This window comes from Rhincodon typus, chromosome 16 (assembly GCF_021869965.1).
Source record: "Rhincodon typus isolate 14 chromosome 16, sRhiTyp1.1, whole genome shotgun sequence".
In the NCBI taxonomy this organism is placed as follows: domain Eukaryota; kingdom Metazoa; phylum Chordata; class Chondrichthyes; order Orectolobiformes; family Rhincodontidae; genus Rhincodon; species Rhincodon typus.
Genome location: NC_063347.1, coordinates 62190972 through 62198517, shown reverse-complemented (window position 1 = coordinate 62198517; position 7546 = coordinate 62190972). Strand labels below are relative to the sequence as shown.

General features: G+C 43.9%; 1 long non-coding RNA gene across 1 annotated transcript in view; it reads left to right on the top strand.

Moving 5' to 3' along the window:
* The window catches only part of LOC125485087, a 37035-nt gene extending 31889 nt beyond the window's left edge, over positions 1 to 5146 (top strand). The window contains exon 3 of the long non-coding RNA XR_007263844.1: positions 5055 to 5146. This is a non-coding gene — a long non-coding RNA (uncharacterized LOC125485087). The remainder of the gene's footprint in view (positions 1 to 5054) is intronic.
* Positions 5147 to 7546: the final 2400 nt, after the last annotated feature.

Below are 7546 nucleotides of genomic sequence, written 5' to 3'. Positions count from 1 at the left end.
CTTAAACCAAATCTTATCCTCAGCCCCAACGCTAAGCCTCACCCTAAACCGATATTCAGCATCAACACTAGGCCTAACCGTATCCCTAGCCTCAGCCCCAAACTTAACCCTAACCCTCGCCCTAGACTGAGCCCCACCCCATACCTCCCGCTTGCCTCAGCCGCAACCCTAAACCTAACCCTAACCCTAACCCTAGCATCAGCCCCAAACTTAAACCTAACCTTGTCCTCAGCCCTAACGCTAATCCTCACTCTAAGCCTATCCTCAGCACCATCATTTTAGGCCTTACCCTTTATTTCAAAACCCCCTTTCCCCTCTTCCATTTCTGATGAAGGGTCTAGGCCTGAAACGTCAGCCTTCCTGCTCCTATGATGCTGCTTGGCCTGCTGTGTTCATCCAGCTCTACACCTTGTTATCTCAGATTGTCCAGCATCTGCAGTTCCTACTATCACAGAAAGTATTGAGGTGTGTCTCTGTGTTCTGCCTTTGCAGTACCTCTTACTATTACTAAAAGCACCTTAAAGCCCATAAGAATCACTATGTTTCTGCACTTCTCTGGCACAACTGAAGCTCAATCTCCTCTCCATAGACTCTGTTAGATGGGAAGACTGTTGTCTGCTGGTCACATCATTGAATAGTAACTGAAGCCCAGGATAATCTTACATAGAACATAGAACAATACAGGACAAGTACAGGCCCTTCAGTCTGCCAAGTCTGTGTGGGAATCTGGGATCATTAGTCCATATTTTAGGAAGGAAATTGGTAGAGTTAAAATGGAGACCATGAAACTATCGTCATTTGTTACAAAAAGCAATCTGCTTTATTCATGACCTTAAGTGAAAGTAAATTATTATCCTTTCATGGTCAGGTCTCTGTGTGATTGCAGATGCATAGAAATGTGTTTTACTCTTTACTGACGTGTGGAACAGCTGAGCAAATCACTCAGTTCAAGACGAAGTCAAATGTGCATATAATGCTGGCTTTAACAGAGATGACCACATCACATGAAAGAATAACAAAAATGAAAATAGTCCCCTTCCTCTTGCCTGTTCCCCACATTCCTTAAAATCATTTCCAAGAGGTATGTGTCAAATCCCTATTTCAGGTGAATTTCTTTCCCTCTGTGTCTCTCCCCTGAGCATGGTGTTCATCATTACAAAAACCATCGGCTGGCTTCTTTGACGCTGAGACACAGAAAATGTTGCAGGAAACATTTAAATTCTAGGTCAGTTGGGCTTTGCAGAGACATAATAGCTCAAGGTTTTTGAGAAGATTTGTAGCTCGAGTTGTTAATGTGGCTGTTGACTTGCTCGCCGAGCTGGTAACCTTTTTTGCAGACATTTCATTGCCATACTAGATAACATCATCAGAGTGTCTCCGCACTGATGTTACCTAGTATGGTGATGAAACATCTGCAAGCAAATTAACCAGCTCGGCGAGCAAATCAACAACCACATAATGGCTTTTTAACCCGCAAAAAAATAGAGACTAGGAAAGTGAGGGGAAAGGAGTATTGTGATCAGCATTGAGTCTTGTTGAGGCAGTATTTGAGGTATTGTGTACAGATTTGGTCTTGTTTTAATGGAATGACCTCCTCGCCACAGAGAAAATCCTAAGGAGTTTCACCAGATTAATCCTTGGGATGACAGCACCATAAGGAGAGAATGAATAAACTGAGCGTTTGATCTGTAGCACTGAGAGAATAAGAGTCATTGTTTGTAATTCTGAAGTTTCAATACAATCACTCATTACGTCTGTAAAAGACACAGATAGGGTGATAAATTCCAGGTTTTTCCAAGAATATGTGATGCCTGATAGTTACCATGCCTCTACAGATTGTTGATTGAGAGAGGCACAAGGTCTCAATGAAGTCTCACCATATTAATGTACATTTGGTGAGCGACCCTACGCTGAATGTCATCTTGTTCACAATCTTGATAGCAGCCTTCATTCTGAAACAAGTAGCCATTCCCATCAGCTTCTGACTTCCATAGCGAACACAAGTCCATCTTCTCAGAGATGAAAGATGCTTCCTTGAGACTTGGCACAAACATTGGTCTTCCCTCCCCACTGCTTTAAAACCATGTTAAAGTAACTTGCATGTACCACGAGCAATGGTGCCATGAGAAGCAAGCTGGATCAGACTATCTGTGTGGCCTCTGTTCCATTTGTTTATCATCTTGGAGCATCAGTGAGCTCCTCTGTAAGGAGCTCCTCCTTTGTAAGTAGATCAAGGAGCTGAATGGCCTCCTCTGAACATGTGTAAGTGGATCAAGGGGCTGAATGGCTTCATCCTGGTCCCATGGAACAGGCTCAAGTGCTTAATTAGGCTACCCCTGTTCCTGTTTAATGGCTCAATATGCTGATTAGACATCTTCTGTTCCTATGTAATAGACAGGAGGGACTGAACAGTCTAACCCTCTTCTTGTTATATAGTATTGATGGGCTGAACAGCTTTCTAATATTCTGCAACCAGAGTGAGTTTTTTTTATTAGTTACTCATTGACATTGCTGGCTGGGCCAGCATTTATTGCCTGCACCTAGTTGCCCGTGAGAAGGTGGGGGTGAGCTGCCTTCTTAAACTGTCGCAGTCCACCTGCTGTAGGTTGACCCACAAAGCCATGAGGGAGGAAATTCCAGGATTGGAACCGAGTGACAGTGAAGATACTACGATATATTTCCAAGTCAGGATGGTGAGTAACATAGGCTGTTTCAGGACATGAGGGGTGACAAATTGCTCTGAATATTGTCCTGAGGGGAAAGACATTGATGAAACAGCTGAAGATGGTTGTGTCAAGGATGCTATCCTGAGAATTTCCTGCAGAAATGCCCTGGATCTGACATGACTGATGTCCACTAACCATAAACATCCTCCTTTATGCTATGAATGGTTCTGACAAGGAGCAAGCTTACAACAGATTCCCATTAAGTTTCAATTTTATTTGGGCTTCTTGATGCCACTCTCAGTCAAATACTGCCTTGATATCAGTCACTCTTACCAGACCCTCGTGTTAACGTCTCTTGTTCATGTGAATAGGTTATGTTGTATGTGTGGAGAATACTTTCTTCTCACAGACGGTAGTGAAATGTGAGGAATTCTCAATTCCAGATAGTTTAAGGAGCTAGATCACTGGAAGTATTTAAAGAGGAGGTAGATGGGTTTTTGACCTGTCGGAGAGTGGAGAGAGATAAAGAATTGGATATGAAAGAGGAGTTGAGAGACCGGTCAGCCATGATCTTTTAAGGTTAGCACTGCTGCCTCAAAGCACCAGGGACTTGGGTTTGAGTCCAGCCTTGGGTGACTGTGTGGATTTTGCACATTCTCCCCATGTCCGCGTGGGTTTCCTTCCACAGTCCAAAGATGTATAGGTTCGTTGGGTTGGCCATGGTAAATATGGGGTTACAGGGATAGGGGCTGGGTCTGGATGGGATGCTCTTCCGAGGGTCAGTGCAGACTCAATGGGCTGAATAGCCCCTTTTTGCACTGTGGGGATTCTATGATTTTAATTTTATTGGTTGGCAAAGCAGGCTTGAAGGGCTGCATGACCTATGCCAGTCTCTTATATTCTCATATTCTGTTATTGGAATGTTAGTGGTTGTTATTTTCCTGGACGAACTTTCTGGAATGTTGAAGTCAGGGAGACTAGAGGGGTTTGTGGGCCATCTCTGGCTGAGTTGGGAGGTGCTATATTAACTGTGAATGTGGGTCTACAACATGAACAAGAGATAAAGCACAAGTTGCAGAAAGGGGAAGCTCTGTGAAGAGAGATGAAGGGCCTCTTTCGTTCCCAGCCTGGGTTTTCCAAGACCATTTTCCAAACCACACCAAACCGGGTGTTGCTCTGCACCAGGTACTAGGAGCAAGTAGCCTCCAACTGCTCCTGTGTAGCAGATTTGAAGGGCTGAATGGAACATGCAAATATTGGACTTAGGAGCAGGAATTGGTCATTAGACAATTTGACCCTAAGGCAGTAAGATTGTGACTGATCTGGTCATGGTCTCAGTCGCACCTTCCTGTCTGTACCCCATTATCCTTGACTCACTTGCCTGTCAACTATCTCACTAACTCAGGCACCACAAATTGCTGCAGAAGAGAATTCTCACTGGAATGAGCCTTTGAGAACTTCTCATCCTTGTTCCAACTGGGATTGGAATGTTTCCTTTTCTAGTCCTACTCCTCCACTGGTTACAACTTTTAAATGTAGGAGCAAATTACTGCAGATGCTGGAATCTGTACTGAAAACAACAAATGCTGGAGATCACAGTGGGTCAGGCAGCATCCATGGACAGAGAGCAAGCTGACATTTTGAATCTAGATTACACTTTATCAGAGTTGACGTAAAATGTGGAGCCTTTATGATATAGTTGGGAGAGTGGAAGATTGAGTGTACAGTACTGGGGGAGAAAGGATGTTGATAGTTCAGATTAAGTGATCGGAATGTAAGAATGGCAGAACAATGGTGTGTCTAACTGCCAGATCTGAAAGAACAGACAGGGGAGAGACGACATGGTGACAGAAAATGTAGCAAGTAAAGCTAAAAGTAAAGGGAGTAATGGGAGTTGGTTCACAATTGGAAGGTGTTGAACACAATGTTAAGTCCAGAAGGCTATAAAGTGCCTAGTCTGAAGATGAGATGTTGTTCCTTCGGTTTGCACTGTGATTCACTGGAGCACTGCAGCATGTTGAGGACAGACAAGTGGGCATGCGAGCAGGGCATTGTGTTAAAATAATCGGCTCCAGGAAGGCCAGGGTCATGCCTGCACACAGATTGCAGGTGTTCTACAAAGCGGTCACCCATTCTGAGTTTGGTTTCTCCAATGTAGAGCAGGCCACATTGGGTACAGCAAATACAATACACAAGATTGGAGGAGGTACAGGTGAAACGCTGCTTCACCTGGAAAGACTGTTTAAGCCCTTGGACGGCTGAGCGAGACAGGAGGTGAAGGGGCAGGCCTAAAACGTTAATCCTTCATAATATCAGCCCTTCATCACAGAAATGAGTGAAGTGAAACATCTTTGAAAAGCTTCTAAAGCAATTGCATTTTTTTTTCAGTTTAGGAGATCAAACCTGCACACAGTGCATCAGATGTGGTTTCAGCAAAACCCTGTACAGATGCAGTAAAACATCCCTATGATGATAGCCGATACCCTTTGCAAGAAACAGCATCATTCCATTTACTTTCCTAATCAGTTTCTGTATCTGAAAATTAACTTTATGTGATTCATACACCAGGACACACAAATCCCTGTGTACCACTAAGTTCTGCAATCACACTCCATTTAAACAATTTACTGTTGTTTTATCTTTGCTGCTGAAATACAAACTTCTCATAACCCACATTATACTGTTTCTGCTGAATGTTTATTCACTAACTTCCCTGTCTATTGCAGTTGACAACTTATTGAATGACTATCTTGGGGCATTAGTTAATCGAATTTCATTCCCCTCATCCAATTATTGATGTAGATTGTGAATAGTTGATGACTCTACACTGATCCCTGAGGCACTCCACCAGTTATAGCTTTCCAACCTGAAATTTAACATATCTCTGCTCTTTATTTCCTGTTAGCTAATCAGGGCTCCCTGTTCCTGTGTATCAGCTTCAAAGTGTTGAAGAGCATTGTCCTGTGCTGTACAATGTACTTTAACGGCTGAATGACTTAATCCTATTTCTGTGTAATTCTTTATAGGGCTGACTGGTCTACTTATGGGATCTTCCTGTGCTATGTAACAGTCTTGTGGGTTTGAGTGAGACAACAGCACATGCATTAGAAGCAGCCGTTGGCCATTTGGACCCTCGAGTCTGCTGCACCATCCAGAAAGGTCGTGGTTGATCTGATTGCGGTTGAACTCCCCTTTTCCTGTCTGGTCCCAATAAACATTGACTCCCTTATCCATCAACGACCCATCAAGCTCAGCCTTGAATATCTTCAATAACCCAGTGTTCGCTGCTCCCGGAAGATGTCAGAACCACAGTTAGCACATCCTCCAGGAGACAGGAACATCCTTACCTCAATCTCAAACTTTATTTTTAAAGTGTGCTGACCTCACACCAAATCACCTCCTCTTTTGAGACACAAGGGTACAACAATTATGTAAAGACATAAACCGTTCAGCTCCTCAAATCTGTCCCACTTATAAGTTGGGTGTCTATTCAATCGAATACCTGCCAAACCTAGCCTGTGTTGTTGTCTGGGGGAAAATGTTCCCACATACCCAAAGGCCGTAAGACATAAGTGAAGAATTAGGCCATTTGGCCCCTTGAGACTGCTCCACCACCCAATCATGTCTGCTGGGTTGCTCAACCCCACTCTCCTGTCTTCTCTCCATAATCTTTGACCTGCTTAGTTATCAAGAAATTATTTAACTGTCTTAAAGACAGTGTGGGTCTGTACTTGATGGAGTTCAAAAGGATGGGTGGAGGGGGGTCTTATTCAAATTTACAGGATACTGAGAGGCCTGGATAGAGTGGAAATAGAGAAGGTGTTTCCGATGAAGGCAAGCATGCCAAAGACTTTCTTTATCACTCTGTCTACCCGTAATGCCACTTTCAAGGAACTCATACCAACACCCCTAGGTGCAGGCACATAGTTCTTCCATCAGATACACGGTCTCTGATATGACACACAGTTCCTGTTCAAGGAGTTGTCCAACCCTTGGGTCTTCTTCCAGGAATTGCCTGTCTTTTACTTGGATCTGATCACAATCTGGGACACAGTCAGCTCTTGCTGGAGATCTCCCCTTCTAGGCAGGGAGCCACTGCTCAGGAACAGGTTCCTCCATCAGCGCGGTCTCTGCTGGCTAAGGGAGGAGAGAGCTTGGAACGCTGGGATGACCAGAGTTGGGGATATGCTGGACGGTAGAGAAGTGGGCTGGATAGCGCCACCACAGTTGGGTGAGAGGGTGTCGGTCAGCATCTGGTTCACCACCTCAGCTACCAACCACCTCAAGGAAATCCTCCCAGTGTCCTTTCGAATGACACGGAGACATTATCTGTATGGGATGATGCTGCACACTCTCCACTGCTACACCTTCACCCGCCACCTAGACGTTTTGCCCCTCTGGTAGTGGAAATCCTTCTACAAAGGGATCCTCCCTTTTCCCATCAGGGATCTGGGGTGGAGAGTGTTGCACACAGCTTTCCAGTAGAGTGAAGGTTTTCATCTCATTTTCCAAATAGGCACACTGATAATGGATACCAGAACAACATCTGGAAGAAAAATATTTTTATACAAATCTAATTGGATCCTTTTAGAAGCCTTTGACAACTGCACCCTAGAGGATGAACAGATAACATTTTGAAGGGTTACATGTTTGAAATGTGTTGAAAGTGACAAGATATTGACATGAGATCAGGTTGATTAATTGATTGATTGATTTCATGGGTACCAAAATACAGTGAAAGCTTTGTTTAGCAGCAGTACAGATAGATCACAGCAAGCAAAGGATGTACAGATTAAAAAGACTTAGAGGCAAATAGGTTACATTGCAGGTTGCATTATTTGAGGCTAGAGTCCTTTCATCAGTCTGATAATGGCTGGAAA